Genomic DNA, 20,936 nt, shown 5'->3' with positions numbered 1-20,936 from the left:
GCTGTGGGGTCTCTGGGTGTGAACACTGCTGTGGGGTCTCTGGATGTGAACGTTGCTGTGGGGTCTCTGGATGTGAACGTTGCTGTGGGGTCTCTGGATGTGAACACTGCTGTGGGGTCTCTGGATGTGAACACTGCTGTGGGGTCTCTGGATGTGAACATTGCTGTGGGGTCTCTGGATGTGAACACTGCTGTGGGGTCTCTGGATGTGAACATTACTGTGGGGTCTCTGGATGTGAACACTGCTGTGGGGTCTCTGGATGTGAACACTGCTATGGGGTCTCTGGATGTGAACACTGCTGTGGGGTCTCTGGATGTGAACACTGCTGTGGGGTCTCTGGATGTGAACACTGCTGTGGGGTCTCTGGATGTGAACGTTGCTGTGGGGTCTCTGGATGTGAACGTTGCTGTGGGGTCTCTGGATGTGAACGTTGCTGTGGGGTCTCTGGATGTGAACGTTGCTGTGGGGTCTCTGGATGTGAACACTGCTGTGGGGTCTCTGGATGTGAACACTGCTGTGGGGTCTCTGGATGTGAACATTGCTGTGGGGTCTCTGGATGTGAACATTACTGTGGGGTCTCTGGATGTGAACACTGCTGTGGGGTCTCTGGATGTGAACATTGCTGTGGGGTCTCTGGATGTGAACACTGCTGTGGGGTCTCTGGATGTGAACATTACTGTGGGGTCTCTGGATGTGAACATTACTGTGGGGTCTCTGGATGTGAACACTGCTGTGGGGTCTCTGGATGTGAACGTTCTCATAAACCATCCCATCATTGTCCTGGCCGCCGCCGCCGCCATATTTGCTCGGTTATGTTCACTAAATGTCAGGTCGTCAGACATCATAATTCCCAGATCTTTTACATGTTGCTTTCCTTCTATGAGTAGGTCTGTGTCCTGAACCCTGTGTCCTGTACCCCTGTGTCCTGTACCCCTGTGTCCTGTGTCCTGTACCCCTGTGTCCTGTGTCCTGTACCCCTGTGTCCTGTGTCCTGTAACCTAACCTAACCTAACCTAACCTAACTTAACCTAACCTAACCTAACCTAACCTAACTTAACCTAACCTAACCTAACTTAACCTAACTTAACCTAAGTATCTGGAAATTATCAGTGTTAAAATTGTGTCATTTTGTGTTGTCCAATCGAAAACTTTATTGATATCAACTTGAAGTTTTCAATGACTTCTACCGAGGAAATTTTCATGCTGATTTTGATATCATCTTCAAAGGATGACACAAAACTGTGATTGTATTTTTGTCTATATTTGAAATGAAAATAAGGAACACCAGTGGTGCAAAGATTGTTCCCTGGCGTACATTGCTTTCCAATGTGCTTAATTTGATTTTGTTTGACCGTTACTCTTGCATTCTGTTTGAAAGGAAATCTTAAATCCGACCTACATTACCTGTTATGTCTATTGATCTAATCTTATGGGCTATCTTCAAGAGGAAACTAGATTTATTCCTCCAAGGAGTGCCGGACCAACAGGGCTGTGGTGGGTATGTGGGCCTGCGGGCCGCTCCAAGCAACAGCCTGGTGGACCAAACTCTCACAAGTCAAGCCTGGCCTCGGACCGGGCTTGGGGAGTAGAACTCCCAGAACCCCATCAACCAGGTAACCAGGTATCATTCTATTGTCACACACTTATGAAGTGTTTTTGCTAAGTCTGTGTATACAACATCTGCATTTTGCTTTTCTTCTAAAGCTTCTGTGATTTTGTCATAGTGGTTGAGTAACTGTGACAGACAGGATCTTCCCGCTCTAAATCCATGTTGTCCTGGGTTGTGAAGGTCATTGTTCTCTATAAGACTGGAGATTTGATTCCTGGTCATTCTATCAGAAACTTTTACGTGTGGCATGTTAGTGCGACTGGTCTATAGTTTTCTTTTTGCCAAAGCTTTACTACCTCCTTTGTGTTGTGGAACTACATCTGCAGATTTAAGTGCTGCTGTAACCTCTCCTGTATCCTGGCTCTTTCTCCATATTACACTGAATATCCTGTGAATAATCAATGAATTCCAAGGAATCAGGACCCGGAGCTAATTAAGTGCATGGGGCAAGTGTTAATATTAGTTAGTTATATTGTCATGGGTTTGGATATCGTTCGTAAACATGCTGGCCGGATATCATGTTGTTTATTGGGGGTTGTAAACTACCTCTCATACTGTTCGCTCTGGATTTCACTAATTTCGTTATCGTCACCTTTGAACGAACTTTCATTTTGCAAGTGTTGCTCTAATACCGATGGAGGCTTGTGGAGTCTGATTTTTGATATGAGGAAATATTGTAAGATTATTATTTATCTCTGGTATAGCTGGGAGCCGGTCGGCCGAGCGGACAGCACGCTGGACTTGTGATCCTGTGGTCCTGGGTTCGATCCCAGGCGCCGGCGAGAAACAATGGACAGAGTGTCTTTCACCCTATGCCCCCTGTTACCTAGCAGTAAAATAGGTACCTGGGTGTTAGTCAGCTGTCACGGGCTGCTTCCTGGGGGTGGAGGCCTGGTCGAGGACCGGGCCGCGGGGACACTAAAAGCCCCGAAATCATCTCAAGATAACCTCAAGATAGCTTCCTGTTCCAGTTTCTCCAGACTGAGGTGATGGTTCCAGGGTCTGCTCTTCCATCTTCCAGTCTGCTTAAGCCTTTCCCTTATTTAGTCTTTCCTTCTATAGTGTCGCCTGAGTTGTCTTTCTAGGGTGATCTTTCCTTGTTAGGGAAGGGACGTCCGTCGGACGGACGGTCAGTCTTAGGAGCCCCCGACCGACGGACGGACTGTCTCAGGAGCGCCCCGACGTACCATAAATAACAGGCCGGTATTGGCAATAGACGAGCTGGCGACACAATAAAAACTCATCATGTAAAGCCCGACTAGGGGGGGGGGGGGGGAACGTCCCCCCCCCTCGCTGCCACAGCCCAATCTGCCACTGCCCCAATCTGTTACCACCTAATCTGCCACTACACAATCTGCCGCCATGATCACGACTCCCAGTCCGGCCTTTCATAACCTAGATTCTGGACTTGTTTCCTTAAGGGGGGCACGACGAGACGAGAGAGAGAGAGAGAGAGAGAGAGAGAGAGAGAGAGAGAGAGAGAGAGAGAGAGAGAGAGAGAGAGAGAGAGAGAGAGAGAGAGAGAGAGACAGAGAGACAGAGATAGAACACATAACTCTACCATTTAAACCCATTACAAAAAAAAAGAAGTTTCAGAAACATGGTTCAATTGTGAATAAAAATCATTCTATACACAAAAGGGATCCAATATTCTATGTCTGGTGTCAGGGGGGAGGGGGGGAAGGGGATCGAACCCCGTCTACTTGATGCCATACTACAGGTGTCAACACAATGCCAAACTTAACATTATATTTCCATGCAAAATGTAAATCCACGAATCAAACAAATATTATAAAATAATTTATCTTGTGTCTCCTTCCCCCCAGTCTCTCTCTCTCTCTCTCTCTCTCTCTCTCTCTCTCTCTCTCTCTCTCTCTCTCTGTCTCTCTCTCTCTCTCTCTCTCTCTCTCTCTCTCTCTCTCTCTCTCTGTCTCTCTCTCTCTCTCTCTCTCTCTCTCTCTCTCTCTCTCTCTCTCTCTCTCTGTCTCTCTCTCTGTCTGCCCTAAGCTTAATCATTTCAATACCGCGCTTTCTATCTCCTGTTCTTCTATGTCCTTTATTCTCTATCTCTCCCTATTCTCTCCTCTTAAATTCTCATTCCTCCTATATATATATATATATATATATATATATATATATATATATATATATATATATATATATATATATATATATAAATGTCAACCATTTTCTCTCATGTGATACAATATCGTATAATGGGTATGTTATACAGGATGCAGTATATGGTGGTATAGTGAATGGTCCTCTAGTATATGGGGATATAGTATACAGGGAACAGTATATATATGGTAGCTTAGTATACGAGATATAGTGTATTGGGATATAGTATGCTGGGAATAGAATACTGGGTATAGTATAAGGCTATAGTATACAGGGTATACCTGATATAATATAGAGGGGTCTTGTGAATGTACAGAAGTGTAATGTGTCCAGGGGGAAAGTGAAGTGTCCTCCCAGGTACTGTTAATGTCCAGATCATGTCATCGCTGACCTTATATATAGATGTCATACTGGGGATATGTCCCCCCTTGCCTTCTCCACCCTTCCCCTTTCCACACCTCCCCCTCCCATATATCCCCTTCCGTATTATTCCCCTCCCCTCCACCCCTCTCTCCCCTCACCTTTGGAGTGACCTTCTAAGGCAGGTAAAGGTCGCCAGTCCAGCCCCTAGTTAATGGTAATTCACAGCCCTTGTTAATACCAAGGGCTGTTATCCCAGAGCTAATAGCAATTAACATTTCATTCAATGTTAATGAATTATATTCGCCTTGTGTTAAATATATCTCTGGCATTTCCCTATCTGCAATAACTAAGGATTATCCATATTCTAAGACCTGGATAAGAAGGGGGTGAAGTGCCCTGCTTGTGGTGCGTGGGGCGCCACGGAGAGCAAACCCCCAGCAGGTGAAGAGGTGCGTGTAAGGTGAACACAGAGTGGTGAACAAATCCACAAGGGCCTTGATGAGAGTTCGAACCTACGGCCTGGGTGTTCCCAGACGCGGTCTTGTCAATGTGGTGTGTTGCATACAAGGGTGTAATATTAAAAGTGTACCAAAATTATTGGGACCGTCTCAAAGCTTTCAAAATGTACTACTCTCTGGAAAGGAGACGAGAAAGGTATCAAATAATATATACATGGAAGATACTGGAAGGTCAGGTCGCAAATTTGCCCAGTAGAATAACAACATACTGGAGCGAAAGGTGCGGAAGGAAATGCAGAATACTAAGGACTAATCTTAAGGACACTAAGAAAACGAACTTAGGAATGTGCGTTTAAGCCAAAAGTGACTGCCCAGAAAGGTACAAGAGGAGTGTTGTCAACGCTTACGTCGTCCGGGCTCTCACTCACAGCTCTGGTTGGAAGCAGGTCGACGAAGAACTCTGTAGGATAAGGCAGATCCTAGTCAACAATGGCTTCTCTAACGGTTAGGTTGAAGACGTCATTAAAAGAAAGATGAGAGGCCATGCAACCTCTGAAGAACCAACCAACACAACACTTGTACTTATTAGATTGTTGTACAACAACTTCTTTTCCACGGCTTATAAAACAGAGGCAAGAGTTGTGAGAGATGTTACTGACAGGAACGTTATCCCTCACACGGAGGCAAGAGTTGTGAGAGATGTTACTGACAGGAACGTTATCCCTCACACGGAGGCAAGAGTTGTGAGAGATGTTACTGACAGGAACGTTATCCCTCACACGGAGGCAAGAGTTGTGAGAGATGTTACTGACAGGAACGTTATCCCTCACACGGAGGCAAGAGTTGTGAGAGATGTTACTGACAGGAACGTTATCCCTCACACGGAGGCAAGAGTTGTGAGAGATGTTACTGACAGGAACGTTATCCCTCACACACACAAATCACAAGACACAACAAACAATTTACTCCAAAAACAAGAAGCCTGCCATCTTACTTATGAAGAACTCTCCAGACACCAAACAGGACGCCTTAAGAGAGACCAACCTGGTTGATGGGGTTCTGGGAGTTCTTCTACTCCCCAAGCCCGGCCCGAGGCCAGGCTTGACTTGTGAGAGTTTGGTCCACCAGGCTGTTGCTTGGAGCGGCCCGCAGGCCCACATATACCCACCAACAGCCCCAACCCATTACCAACGTCGTCTATGCCTTCACTTAGCGATATTCCGGCCAGAAAACTTTGTCTCATTTAAATGTTTCAAACTTGCTAATTACCTCAAGACTCCAGTGTTTTCTTCTTTCATGGTATATCGCCTCTTTGGATAATTCTTTTTGTTTACTCATTCTGGGCTTTGTTTACATATATGTATTATATATATATATATATATATATATATATATATATATATATATATATATATATATATATATATATATATATATATTCCCATAGAATACGACTGCATATTCCGTGTTGATTATTTTCTTGTTTAGGGCTTCTAGGCCTGTGACTGTTGCTCTTGCATCTTGGTTCACTTGGAAGATGACTTCTCCAAGATGTCATACTTGTTCGAGGTTGACTAAAAGAAAAATTTACTGTACAATGTATTACATTTATTATAAATTTACAGAACGTTTTCGAGCCTACATGGTTCATTCTCAAGTGATGGGACAGGATTGATTGACGATAAAGATACATACAAATAGGTGAGGTGTAAGGGGGTTAAAGATTAGCAGCAATTACAAAGATAAATCAGGTTAGTAGTGGGTCATAGCGTTTTGGAAAGTGACGTTATCACTGCTATCTTCTCTAGGTTATCTTCACATGATTTCGGGGTTCAGCGTCCCCGCGGCCCGGTCCTCGACCAGGCCTCCTTTTTGTTACACACCCCTCAGGAAGCAGCAGCCTGTCTAACTCCCAGGTACCTATTTTACTGCTTGGAGAACAGAGGCATCAGGGTGAAAGAAACTCGGCCCATTTGTTTCCGCCTTTACCGGGGATCGAACCCGGAACCTCAGGCCTTTCGCTCTCGGGGAGGGTAGAGTAAATAGTTCCGTTACTGGAGTATTCATTGTGGCTAGTTCGACTTTTATGTGAATGACTTCAATAAATTCTAATCTCCTTTCATCTTGGCATTTATCTAATATGTAAATTCTTAACTAATTCACTACTAATAAGCAAATTATCTAACTCACTACTTGTTTATAAATGAAGATTCTTTCTTAATATTATATTTCTTTCACCAACTGGTGAAAAAAATATTACAAGGAAATAGTATTAATGTTTAATAATATTTCTTATTAGAACTGGTTTAATATTGGACTATTTTGCCTGAATTAGTCCAGTCGATTGAGTGATTACACTCTCTCTCTTAAGTAACTAATCTACTCAAGAGAGTAAAAGAACTCAAACATGGTATAAGGCTCAGGTGATGAGTCCAATGCATGTCCCAACTCCTGTATTCATCTTTGTACTCAACATGTACTCATCCCTACACCACATTTTTGTGTATTCATCTCTGTACCCATCTCTCTCTGCTTAGCTCTGTATTCATCCCTGTGTTAATCTCTGTATTCGTTTCTTCTACTTATCTCTGTACTCATGTTACAGCCACACTGTACTGCACGGAATACAGTATGTGGATCTCCCCATAATGCCTACCTATAAGGTAGGTAGGTAGGTAGGGATTCCTACCTATAAGGTAGGTAGGTAGGTAGGGATTCCTACCTATAAGGTAGGTAGGTAGGTAGGGATTCCTACCTATAAGGTAGGTAGGTAGGTAGGGATTCCAACCTATAAGGTAGGTAGGTAGGTAGGGATTCCTACCTACAAGGTAGATAGATAGGGATTCCTACCTATAAGGTAGGTAGATAGGGATTCCTACCTACAAGGTAGGTAGATAGGGATTCCTACCTACAAGGTAGATAGATAGGGATTCCTACCTATAAGGTAGGTAGATAGGGATTCGTACCTATAAGGTAGGTAGATAGGGATTCCTACCTATAAGGTAGGTAGATAGGGATTCGTACCTATAAGGTAGGTAGATAGGGATTCCTACCTATAAGGTAGGTAGATAGGGATTCCTACCTATAAGGTAGGTAAATAGGGAGTCCTCCTGCCTTATCCAATTCCCCTCTCTGAAGCTACCCACTTCTTTCATTTTCCCTTTCTCTCACTACTCATTCTTTCAGTTCCTTCCACTTCCCTCATTCGTCCCAGTTTCCCCATCCCTCCCCATTTTCCCGTTTCCCGTTCTCTCATCACTCCTCCTCACCTCACCTCATCTGTCTAAAACAGTGAGGGGTTCACGTCCCCTTAACGTGACGAACCTGTTGTTGTTGGTAATTGGCACAGGGGTGAGGGGAAGGCCAGGGAAGGGAAGGGAAGGGAAGGGAAGGGAAGGGAAGGGAAGGGAAAGGAAGGGAAGGGAAGGGAAGGGAAGGGAAGGGAAGGGAAGGGAAAGGAAGGGAAGGGAAGGGAAGGGAAGGGAAAGGGTGTTTTATAGCGTATATTCGTGCCGTATATGTTCCCTATAGTCATATATATATATATATATATATATATATATATATATATATATATATATATATATATATATATATATATATATCAGGGATCTCTCCCGCTCTGCAGGGGAAGGGGGGGGGAGTGAGTACGGAGCAGGAACACTTACGGAACAAGAGCGCGAACAATGCTGCTGCTGTGCATTACCAATATTACTAATACATCGGACTAGCGAACAGTTCGGTTATCGTGATAACCGAACACTCCAACAGTGTGTTCGGTCTGTGTCTCTTACTCCAGTGCTTCTGTGTCCCTTTCTCCCTCGTCCTCCTCCTCCTCCCCCTTTCTCTCTCATCTATGTCTCTTTTCTTCCCTTTCTCTCTCATCTATGTCTCTTTTCTTCCCTTTCTCTCTCATCTATGTCTCTTTTCTACCCTTTCTCTCTCTCTCTCTCTCTCTCTCTCTCTCTCTCTCTCTCTCTCTCTCTCTCTCTCTCTCTCTCTCTCTCTCTCTCTCTCTCCCCCCCCTCCCTCCCCCCACAAGAGGTCCCTGGCTCTATAGTCTCCCCCTCTCTATCTCTCCTCCTCTTGACATCCTATATATTAATATATAATATTATATTCCGTTAGTTATATAATGGTAATAATTATTATTAGGCCATTAATAAGATGCACAGTAACATTACCGTCACTTGGGATGATGGGAGATTTGAACTTGGTCCTTAAAAGTCCCATTTGTCCTACCGAGCAGACCCATGCAGGCTCACAATAAGAGAGGACTTACCTGGTTGATGGTTGATTGGTTGATCAACCATCAACCAGGTAAGTCCAGGTAAGTCCAGGTAAGACTTCCCCACACAACGAAGCTATGACGTTGGTACAACGTTCGAACAAGTTTTAACACCTAACCAGTTATAACAACCAATATAGCAAGTTGTAACGACGTTCTAGTACGTCATAAACACGTTAAGCCAAGATGTAACAACTTTATTACAAGTTGTAACAAGCGGAAAAATGGAGACAGTTTCGGTTTGTGTTTCCAGGGTATGAGGAGTACCTAACCGGTATCCAACTGAGACTGAAGACCAACCCTGGCACATGACAGAGGTGTCTGCTGGATAGGGCAACACGCTATATAGAACTCTGGGGACCAGAGGAGCCGGTCGGCCGAGCGGACAGCACGCTGGATTTGTGATCCTGTGGTCCTAGGTTCGATACCGGGCGCCAGCGAGAAACAATGTGCAGAGTTTCTTTCACCCTATGCCCCTGTTACCTAGCAGTAAAATAGGTACCTGGGTGTTAGTCAGCTGTCACGGGCTGCTTCCTGGGGGTGGAGGCCTGGTCGAGGACCGGGCCGCGGGGACACTAAAGCCCCGAAATCATCTCAAGATAACCCTCCTCCTTCCCAACATATGACACCTGGGCAGGGCGCCTGACGGCTGAGTGGTCAGCGCTTCGGATTCGTAGTCCTGAGGTTCCGGGGTTTTCGATCTCCGGTGGAGGCGGAAACAAATGAACAGAGTTTCTTTTACACTGATGCCTCTGTTCACCTAGCAGTAAATAGGTACCTGGGAGTTAGTCAGCTGTCACGGGCTGCTTCCTGGGGGTGGAGGCCTGGTCGAGGACCGGGCCGCGGAGGACATTAAGCCCCGAAATCCTCACAAGATAACCTCTTGTCCACCTGTCTACCTCAGCCGAGACCGGTGCCAAAGGTACAGTTGCTTGAAACACCACTTGTGTTATCTTGAGGTTATCTTGAGATGATTTCGGGGCTTTAGTGTCCCCGCGGCCCGGTCCTCGACCAGGCCTCCACCCCCAGAAAGCAACCCGTGACAGCTGACTAACACCCAGGTATACCTATTTACCGCTAGGTAACAGGGGGGCATCAGGCTTGACAGAAACTCTGCCCATCGTGTCTCACCAGCGCCCGGGAATCGAACCCTGTACCCGAGGATCACGCGTCCAGTGTTCTGCCCACTCAGCCACCAGCTGTTGCTGTGTGTTGCTCCACAAGTGTTGTAGAAATAACAAGCAAAAGGCACCTGGCCACCAGGCTACAGCCGGCTGGTAAGCAAATTACAGCCGGCTGGTAAGCAAATTACAGCCGGCTGGTAAGCAAATTACAGCCGGCTGGTAAGCAAATTACAGCCGGCTGGTAAGCAAATTACAGCCGGCTGCTCCCCCAAATGACAGGAGCCGGCTCTGTGTGTCCCCCCCCCCCATCCGGCCACCAACATTTAAACCTCATTAACCGGACCCCGAAAGCAAAAAACAGTGTTAACTGTCGCTATATTGCCGCGGGAGACAGGACAGCCGGCCAGCAAGCAGGAAGGTATTCAGGCTGGAACGTAGGTAGGTAGGTAGGTAGGTAGGTAGGTAGGTAGGTAGGTAGGTAGGTAGGTAGGTAGGTAGGTAGGTAGGTAGGTGGGTAGGTGGGTAGGTAGGTAAGCTGGAAGATTATGAACATGGGGGGGTGGGACGCCGGCTGGAAAGGACCTGGAACATTGTGTGACCTATTTAGTGTTGTAGGTTCCAGTACTGCAGGTGTGGAGACTGGAAGGTCCAGTACTGCAGGTGTGGAGACTGGAAGGTCCAGTACTGCAGGTGTGGAGACTGGAAGGTCCAGTACTGCAGGTGTGGAGACCAGAAGCTCCAGTACTGCAGGTGTGGAGACCAGAAGCTCCAGTACTGCAGGTGTGGAGACCAGAAGCTCCAGTATCGCAGGTGTGGTGGAGACTGGAAGGTCCAGTACTGCAGGTGTGGAGACCAGAAGCTCCAGTATCGCAGGTGTGGTGGAGACTGGAAGGTCCAGTACTGCAGGTGTGGAGACCAGAAGCTCCAGTACTGCAGGTGTGGAGACCAGAAGCTCCAGTACTGCAGGTGTGGAGACCAGAAGCTCCAGTATCGCAGGTGTGGAGACTGGAAGCTTCAGTACCGCAGAGGCGCTTTCCCCTGATAATTTCCTCCCCTCCTTCAAGTATCTTTAATATCTTAATTAAACAATTACGAGAAAGAATTTTTTATTATTATTATTATTCTTGTCTACCACAGACGTGGCCAGACATTTACAATGCTAACCAGCATATATACATTTTCTTCTGTCCTCCATGGACAGGGTTAGAGAAGTGTTAAACATATAGTTCAAGGGTTTATTGAACAATCAACCACAGAAGGTGATTATAGTGCTTTTAAAATGCTAAGCTAACCTACATACGTAAATACATAGATACACAGATTTACGTATGCCCTACATAAAGTGTTAGATGTGTCATTTACATAGTGTCATTAATGTGCATTTACAAAGGTGAAATGTAATTCTGATCAGCTTCCATATATGCTTTATACACATACATATACATACACACACACACACACATATACGTACATATACATATATACATATATATATAAATACACACACATGCATTCACATACATTTGTCTCATTTACTCTGACAGGGTGAGATAGCTGATAAAGAAACTAGTGTGCAATTAAGCACTTAACCATTGAAGGTGATGAAGGTGCTTTTACAAGCTCAGGATATATAGTTACATCATATTCATACATTGTATAATTGACACATTACATGGTTAATCTTGGATACAAGTCCAATATATCATCAAGTGTTCCAGTACTCGTATAGTAATTACACAGTTCAGCATAAAGAAATGAACATAAGAGTTTTTAAAATATAAATTTATTTATATTTTTTAAAATATAAATTCCAGGATAATAAGAATTCCAGAAGAGAGAGCGAGAGAGAGAGAGAGAGAGAGAGAGAGAGAGAGAGAGAGAGAGAGAGAGAGAGAGAGAGAGAGAGAGAGAGAGAGAGAGAGAGAGACAGAGAGAGAGAGAGAGAGAGAGAGAGAGAGAGAGAGAGAGAGAGAGAGAGAGAGAGAGAGAGAGAGAGAGAGACAGAGAGAGAGAGAGAGAGAGAGAGAGAGAGAGAGAGAGAGAGAGAGAGAGAGAGAGAGAGAGAGAGAGAGAGAGAGACAGAGAGAGAGAGAGACAGAGACAGAGACAGAGACAGAGACAGAGAGAGAGAGAGAGAGAGAGAGAGAGAGAGAGAGAGAGAGAGAGAGAGAGAGAGAGAGAGAGAGAGAGAGACAGAGAGACAGAGAGAGAGAGAGAGAGAGAGAGAGAGAGAGAGAGAGAGAGACAGAGACAGAGACAGAGAGAGAGAGAGAGAGAGAGAGAGAGAGAGAGAGAGAGAGAGAGAGAGAGAGAGAGAGAGAGAGACAGCATGCCATGTCAGTCACTGAACGTCGCTTTTGGAGTGTGTCAAGAATGTCTCTTTATCACTCGTATTGTCTCAGTTTGGCCTTGAATGACTCACAGGACAGGTTGGGGGGGGGAGGGGAGGCCCCACAGTGGGGGGGAAGGGAGGAGGGGGAGGGGCCCCACAGTAGGGGGGGAGGGAGGGGGGAGGGGCCCCACAGTGGGGGGGGAGAGGCAGAGTAACGTAACATCAGATACGCAACACACACACACAATGCCTGGGAAGTTGAAGAACAGATTGGGCATTGTTCACCTTCGTCAGGCGTCACAACGTTTGACTGTGTACCCCAGTGGTGGGGACCCCAGCAACAGTCAGTGGTGGGGACCCCAGCAACAGTCAGTGGTGGGGACCCCAGCAACAGTCAGTGGTGGGGACCCCAGCAACAGTCAGGGGTGGGGACCCCAGCAACAGTCAGGGGTGGGGACCCCAGCAACAGTCAGTGGTGGGGACCCCAGCAACAGTCAGGGGTGGGGACCCCAGCAACAGTCAGGGGTGGGGACCCCAGCAACAGTCAGTGGTGGGGACCACAGCAACGGTCCTATCCGCGTCCAACAGCCTGGTTGACCAGATCAGGAGGCCTGGATCTGGGGGGGGGGGTTCTGGGAGTTCTTCTACTCTCCAAGCCCGGCCCGAGGCCAGACTTGACTTGTGAGAGTTTGGTCCACCAGGCTGTTGCTTGGAGCAGCCCGCAGGCCCACATATCCACCACAGTCCGGTTGGTCCGACACTCCTTGGAGGAAACTATCTAGTTTTCTCTTGAAGATGTCCACGGTTGTTCCGGCAATATTTCTTATAGTCGCTGGGAGGATGTTGAACAACCGCGGACCTCTGATGTTTATACAGTGTTCTCTGATTGTCCCTATGGCACCTCTGCTCTTCACTGGACCTCTGATGTTCAGACAGTGTTCTCTGATTGTGCCTATGGCACCTCTGCTCTTCACTTGACCTCTGACGTTCAGACAGTGTTCTCTGATTGTGCCTATGGCACCTCTGCTCTTCACTGGACCTCTGATGTTCAGACAGTGTTCTCTGATTGTGCCTATGGCACCTCTGCTCTTCACTGGACCGCTGATGTTCAGACAGTGTTCTCTGATTGTGCCTATGGCACCTCTGCTCTTCACTGGACCGCTGATGTTCAGACAGTGTTCTCTGATTGTGCCTATGGCACCTCTACTCTTCACTGGTTCTATTCTGCATTTCCTTCCGTACCTTTCGCTCCAGTATGTTGTTATTCTGTGCACATTTTTCCCTGATGTGGCAGGTGTGTGTGGACGTGGGAGGTGTGTGTGGACGTGGGAGGTGTGTGTGGACGTGGGAGGTGTGTGTGGACGTGGGAGGTGTGTGTGGACGTGGGAGGTGTGTGTGGACGTGGGAGGTGTGTGTGGACGTGGGAGGTGTGTGTGTGGGTGTGGAATCAATACTTGTAGCAACTGAGCCTATCTCTGGTTGCCCTGCACACACCTGCAAGCTGATACACTCACCACACACCTCCAAGCTGACACACTCACCACACACCTCCAAGCTGACACACCTCCAAGCAGGAGCGCTAACTACACCCCCCTACACTTAACTACCACACACCCCGCCCCCTACACAATACACCTCCCAAAACACCAATAATTCACACTCCAACATCAATTATTTTTGGATAAAAGTCTGGTAGGGTGATGCAACACATCAAAGGCTGGTTGAGTTGTAGTCATTGATGGCCCTGTTACCACCCCCGCCCCCCCTCAGCCCCCCCCCAAGGTAAACGACGTTGACGTTAAATCAACGTTCAAGCAACGTAGGATCAACGTTAAATCAACTCAAAATCGACGTTAAATCAACGTAGAATTAACGTTAATTCAACGTAGGATTAACGTTAATTCAACGTAGGATTAACGTTAATTCAACGAAGGATCAACAGTAAATGAACGTAGTATTAACGTTAAATCAACGTAGATCAACGATAAATCCACGTAGGATCAACGTTAAATCCACGTAGGATCAACGTTAAATCAACGTAGGATCAACGTTAAATCAACGTAGGATCAACGTTAAATCAACATTGAATTTAAACTATATCAACATTAAATCCACACATATATATATTCAACGAAGTAACAAAGATTCATCTTTGATTCAACGTGTAAAAATAGTGATCTTACATTGATCTCTCTACCAATATCCTACCCTGACTGCACCGCTTCAACGCTGAGACCTGCGTTGATTAATCTTAGAACCTGCGTTGAATTTAGAACCTTAGAACCTGTATTCAGTGAACCCCTGAAGATCGATGATCGAAATGAATTCTTCATGTGTCACCAACATGGAACCACATATCAGATGTGTCTCCCTGATCCCCACTGGAGTTTGCAGTAGCTATAGACAACATGCCCATGCACTCTGCAACAGAATGAGCCTCTGCATCACTCTCAAGTGCCTCTGCATCTTTCTCTTGTGCCTCTGCATCTTTCTCTTGTGCCTCTGCATCCCTCACTTTAGCCTCTGCATCCCTCTCTTGAGCCTCTGCATCCCTCTCTTGAGCCTCTGCATCCCTCTCTTGAGCCTCTGCATCCCTCTCTTGAGCCTCTGCATCACTCTCGTAAGCCTCTGAATCAGTCTCTTGAGCCTCTGCATCCCTCTCTTAAGCCTCTGCATCCCTCTCTTTAGCCTCTGCATCCCTCTCTTGAGCCTCTGAATCACTCTCTTTAGCCTCTGTATCCCTCTCTTGAGCCTCTGCATCCCTCTCTTGAACAACTAGACTCATGGAAGACTTCATTCATCATGAACCGTCAAACTATCACAGGGCCCTGAAACATCATTTGGAGACGGGGTTCTAGATATTGGAATCATCCCTGACATGCTTAAAACAGGGGGAGATGGCGCCACCTCACAAAGGAGGTAGTAAAGTAGGTTATATATACTTTGGAAGTCAGTTGTTTTTATTCTTTGTCTGGGGATATTTCGTCCCTTTTGTCGTCTCCTCGTCGTCCCCTCGTCGTCCCCTAGTCGTCCCCTCGTCGTCTCTTCATTACCACCAATAACGCGCGGTAAATAAAATCGCTTGTCAGTCAACGTGTGTTTTGCTTTACAGTTATCACCAAGAAATGGAAATGCTTGAACTATGTTGACTAGACCACACACACACACTTGAAGGTGAAGGGACGACGACGTTTCGACTTGAGAATGGTCCAGGACGGACCGAAACGTCGTCGTCCCTTCACCTTCTAGTGTGTGGTCTGGTCAACATACTTCAGCCACGTTATTGTGACTCATCGCCTGCATTTGAACTATGTTATTATTATTATTATTATTATTATTATTATTATTATTATTATTATTAAACGTTTGAAGCGTGTTCTTATAATGGAGAAACATTTCAACTATACTATCATGAGGAAACGTTTGGACTATAATTGCTGCATGAGGAAAGGTTTGGACTATAATTGCTGCATGAGGAAAGGTTTGGACTATAATTGCTGCATGAGGAAACGTTTGGACTATAATTGCTGCATGAGGAAAGGTTTGGACTATAATTGCTGCATGAGGAAACGTTTGGACTATAATTGCTGCATGAGGAAACGTTTGGACTGTAATTGCTGCATGAGGAAACGTTTGGACTATAATTGCTGCATGAGGAAACGTTTGGACTATAATTGCTGCATGAGGAAACGTTTGGACTATAATTGCTGCATGAGGAAAGGTTTGGACTATAATTCCTGCATGAGGAAACGTTTGGACTATAATTGCTGCATGAGGAAACGTTTGGACTATAATTGCTGCATGAGGAAAGGTTTGGACTATAATTGCTGCATGAGGAAACGTTTGGACTATAATTGCTGCATGAGGAAACGTTTGGACTGTAATTGCTGCATGAGGAAACGTTTGGACTATAATTGCTTCATGAGGAAACGTTTGGACTGTAATTGCTGCATGAGGAAACGTTTGTACTATAATTGCTTCATGAGGAAACGTTTGGACTATAATTGCTTCATGAGGAAACGTTTGGACTATAATTGCTGCATGAGGAAACGTTTGGACTATAATTGCTGCATGAGGAAACGTTTGGACTATAATTGCTGCATGAGGAAACGTTTGGACTATAATTGCTGCATGAGGAAACGTTTGGACTATAATTGCTGCATGAGGAAACGTTTGGACTATAATTGCTGCACGAGGAAACGTTTGGACTGTAATTGCTGCATGAGGAAACGTTTGGACTACAATTCCTGCATGAGGAAACGTTTGGACTATAATTGCTGCATGAGGAAACGTTTGGACTATAATTGCTGCATGAGGAAACGTTTGGACTATAATTGCTGCATGAGGAAACGTTTGGACTATAATTGCTGCATGAGGAAACGTTTGGACTATAATTGCTACATGAGGAAACGTTTGGACTATAATTGCTGCATGAGGAAACGTTTGGACTATAATTGCTGCATGAGGAAACGTTTGGACTGTAATTGCTGCATGAGGAAACGTTTGGACTATAATTGCTGCATGAGGAAACGTTTGGACTATAATTGCTGCATGAGGAAACGTTTGGACTATAATTGCTGCATGAGGAAACGTTTGGACTATAATTGCTGCATGAGGAAACGTTTGGACTATAATTGCTGCATGAGGAAACGTTTGGACTATAATTGCTGCATGAGGAAACGTTTGGACTATAATTCCTGCATGAGGAAACGTTTGGACTATAATTGCTGCATGAGGAAACGTTTGGACTATAATTGCTGCATGAGGAAACGTTTGGACTGTAATTGCTGCATGAGGAAACGTTTGGACTATAATTGCTGCATGAGGAAACGTTTGGACTATAATTGCTGCATGAGGAAACGTTTGGACTATAATTGCTGCATGAGGAAACGTTTGGACTGTAATTGCTGCATGAGGAAACGTTTGTACTATAATTGCTGCATGAGGAAACGTTTGGACTATAAGATACTATTGAGAAAGGTATGATAATTATAAGGAGAAATATAAATTAATACTATTTATTAAACGTTAATAGCAAATTATCATTAGAAAATAGTTGTGAAATATACCACCTTTATTTTATTAACCGAAAGTTGTGCCGAAAATGTGTTCACATATGTGAAATATGTCTTCACATATGTGAAATATGTCTTCACATATGTGAAATATGTCTTCACATATGGGAAATATGTCTTCACATATGGGAAATATGTCTTCACATATGTGAAATATGTCTTCACATATGGGAAATATGTCTTCACATGTGAAATATGTCTTCACATATGGGAAATATGTCTTCACATGTGAAATATGTCTTCACATATGAGAAATATGTCTTCACATATGTGAAATATGTCTTCACATATGGGAAATATGTCTTCACATATGGGAAATATGTCTTCACATATGGGAAATATGTCTTCACATATGGGAAATATGTCTTCACATATGTGAAATATGTCTTCACATATGGGAAATATGTCTTCACATATGGGAAATATGTCTTCACATATGGGAAATATGTCTTCACATATGTGAAATATGTCTTCACATATGGGAAATATGTCTTCACGTGTGAAATATGTCTTCACATATGGGAAATATGTCTTCACATATGTGAAATATGTCTTCACATATGGGAAATATGTCTTCACGTGTGAAATATGTCTTCACATATGGGAAATATGTCTTCACATATGTGAAATATGTCTTCACATATGGGAAATATGTCTTCACATATGGGAAATATGTCTTCACATGTGAAATATGTCTTCACATATGAGAAATATGTCTTCACATGTGAAATATGTCTTCACATATGGGAAATATGTCTTCACATATGGGAAATATGTCTTCACATATGGGAAATATGTCTTCACATATGGGAAATATGTCTTCACATGTGAAATATGTCTTCACATATGAGAAATATGTCTTCACATATGGGAAATATGTCTTCACATATGGGAAATATGTCTTCACATATGGGAAATATGTCTTCACATATGTGAAATATGTCTTCACATATGGGAAATATGTCTTCACATATGGGAAATATGTCTTCACATATGAGAAATATGTCTTCACATATGTGAAATATGTCTTCACATATGGGAAATATGTCTTCACATATGGGAAATATGTCTTCACATATGTGAAATATGTCTTCACGTGTGAAATAAAAAAAAACACTGCCGGTATTGAACCTATTCGTGAAAGTGAAGGTAGACATGAGAAAATAAATTTAACATTCAGTTGTTGTTGTCGTTGATTTGCTACCTGGAACAAAGTTCCAAGTAGCACGGGCTATGGTGAGCCCGTAGTGCCTTAATATTCAGTTATTTTCACTTACCATCAACTGGCTTCAACTTCAAAACTTACCCTCACGAGGCTCAATCATTCATTACTAACCTGTAAAAATAAATAAAACCAAATTAGTTGTCTGAAATATGAGAGTAAGTATAAGTAAAATAAGTAAGTATAAGTAAATATAAATAAGTATGAGGTATTCAGACAAGGCTGACTAAACTAGTAGGCCTACTTGTATGAAACATGAGTCTTAAGTGTTCAAAATGAGTTGAACGAGCATTATGAACACATCAACCCGTTCAACTGTTCCTAGTACCCCCCCCCCCTACCCCTCATTCAAATGTCAATGAAAATCCAGGTTCAGAAACGGCCAATGAAAATCCAGGTTCAGAAACGGCCAATGAAAATCCAGGTTCAGAAACGGCCAATGAAAATCCAGCTTCAAAAACGGCCAATGGAAATCCAGCTTCAAAAACGGCCAATGAAAATCCAGGTTTAGAAACGGCCAATGAAAATCCAGCTTCAAAAACGGCCAATGAAAATCCAGCTTCAGAAACGGCCAATGAAAATCCAGCTTCAAAAACGGCCAATGAAAATCCAGCTTCAGAAACGGCCAATGAAAATCCAGCTTCAAAAACGGCCAATGAAAATCCAGCTTCAGAAACGGCCAATGAAAATCCAGCTTCAAAAACGGCCAATGAAAATCCAGCTTCAAAAACGGCCAATGAAAATCCAGCTTCAAAAACGGCCAATGAAAATCCAGCTTCAAAAACGGCCAATGAAAATCCAGCTTCAAAAACGGCCAATGAAAATCTCGCTACGAAAACGCGGGCCTAAATAGGTGAGTAATTAGACGCATCACTCACGGTGTACTCATGAGGACGATGAGTTGAGTGCGTGAGTGATGAGTTACACAGCCGCCAGAAGACATTCATCTGATGAGAACATAATCATCCAGGTTGAAATATTCTGTTGAGTTTTGTATACAATCGTTCCGCTCTCGTAAAAAAAAAGGAGAAAATCCGGTTGGGTTGTTAAAAGCATGTTGTAAGTCAGTGGTGTTGTAAGTCAGTGGTGTTGTAAGTCAGTGGTGTTGTAAGTCAGTGGTTGTGTAAGTCAGTGGTGTTGTAAGTCAGTGGTGTTGTAAGTCAGTGGTTGTGTAAGTCAATGGTGTTGTAAGTCAGTGGTGTTGTAAGTCAGTGGTTGTGTAAGTCAGTGGTGTTGTAAGTCAGTGGTTGTGTAAGTCAGTGGTGTTGTAAGTCAGTGGTTGTGTAAGTCAGTGGTGTTGTAAGTCAGTGGTGTTGTAAGTCAGTGGTGTTGTAAGTCAGTGGTGTTGTAAGTCAGTGGTTGTGTAAGTCAGTGGTTGTGTAAGTCAGTGGTGTTGTAAGTCAGTGGTTGTGTAAGTCAGTGGTGTTGTAAGTCAGTGGTGTTGAAAGTCAGTGGTGTTGTAAGTCAGTGGTTGTGTAAGTCAGTGGTGTTGTAAGTCAGTGGTTGTGTAAGTCAGTGGTGTTGTAAGTCAGTGGTTGTGTAAGTCAGTGGTGTTGTAAGTCAGTGGTGTTGTAAGTCAGTGGTGTTGTAAGTCAGTGGTGTTGTAAGTCAGTGGTTGTGTAAGTCAGTGGTGTTGTGAGACAGTGGTGTTGAAAGTCAGTGGTGTTGTAAGTCAGTGGTTGTGTAAGTCAGTGGTGTTGTAAGTCAGTGGTGTTGTAAGTCAGTGGTTGTGTAAGTCAGTGGTGTTGTAAGTCAGTGGTGTTGTAAGTCAGTGGTGTTGTAAGTCAGTGGTTGTGTAAGTCAGTGGTGTTGTAAGTCAGTGGTGTTGTAAGTCAGTGGTGTTGTAAGTCAGTGGTGTTGTAAGTCAGTGGTGTTGTAAGTCAGTGGTGTTGTAAGTCAGTGGTTGTGTAAGTCAGTGGTGTTGTAAGTCAGTGGTGTTGTAAGTCAGTGGTGTTGTAAGTCAGTGGTGTTGTAAGTCAGTGGTGTTGTAAGTCAGTGGTTGTGTAAGTCAGTGGTGTTGTAAGTCAGTGGTGTTGTAAGTCAGTGGTTGTGTAAGTCAGTGGTGTTGTAAGTCAGTGGTGTTGTAAGTCAGTGGTGTTGTAAGTCAGTGGTGTTGTAAGTCAGTGGTTGTGTAAGTCAGTGGTGTTGTAAGTCAGTGGTGTTGTAAGTCAGTGGTGTTGTAAGTCAGTGGTGTTGTAAGTCAGTGGTGTTGTAAGTCAGTGGTGTTGTAAGTCAGTGGTGTTGTAAGTCAGTGGTGTTGTAAGTCAGTGGTGTTGTAAGTCAGTGGTGTTGTAAGTCAGTGGTGTTGTAAGTCAGTGGTGTTGTAAGTCAGTGGTGTTGTAAG

General features: G+C 44.3%; 1 protein-coding gene across 4 annotated transcripts in view; it reads right to left on the bottom strand.

Moving 5' to 3' along the window:
• The window catches only part of LOC123772455 (cytoplasmic polyadenylation element-binding protein 2), a 377,158-nt gene that overhangs the window by 202,875 nt on the left and 153,347 nt on the right, over nucleotides 1-20,936 (bottom strand). The window lies entirely within an intron of this gene.

The sequence above is a fragment of the Procambarus clarkii genome, chromosome 14 (assembly GCF_040958095.1).
Source record: "Procambarus clarkii isolate CNS0578487 chromosome 14, FALCON_Pclarkii_2.0, whole genome shotgun sequence".
Taxonomy (NCBI): domain Eukaryota; kingdom Metazoa; phylum Arthropoda; class Malacostraca; order Decapoda; family Cambaridae; genus Procambarus; species Procambarus clarkii.
This window is presented reverse-complemented; position numbering and strand designations above follow the sequence as displayed.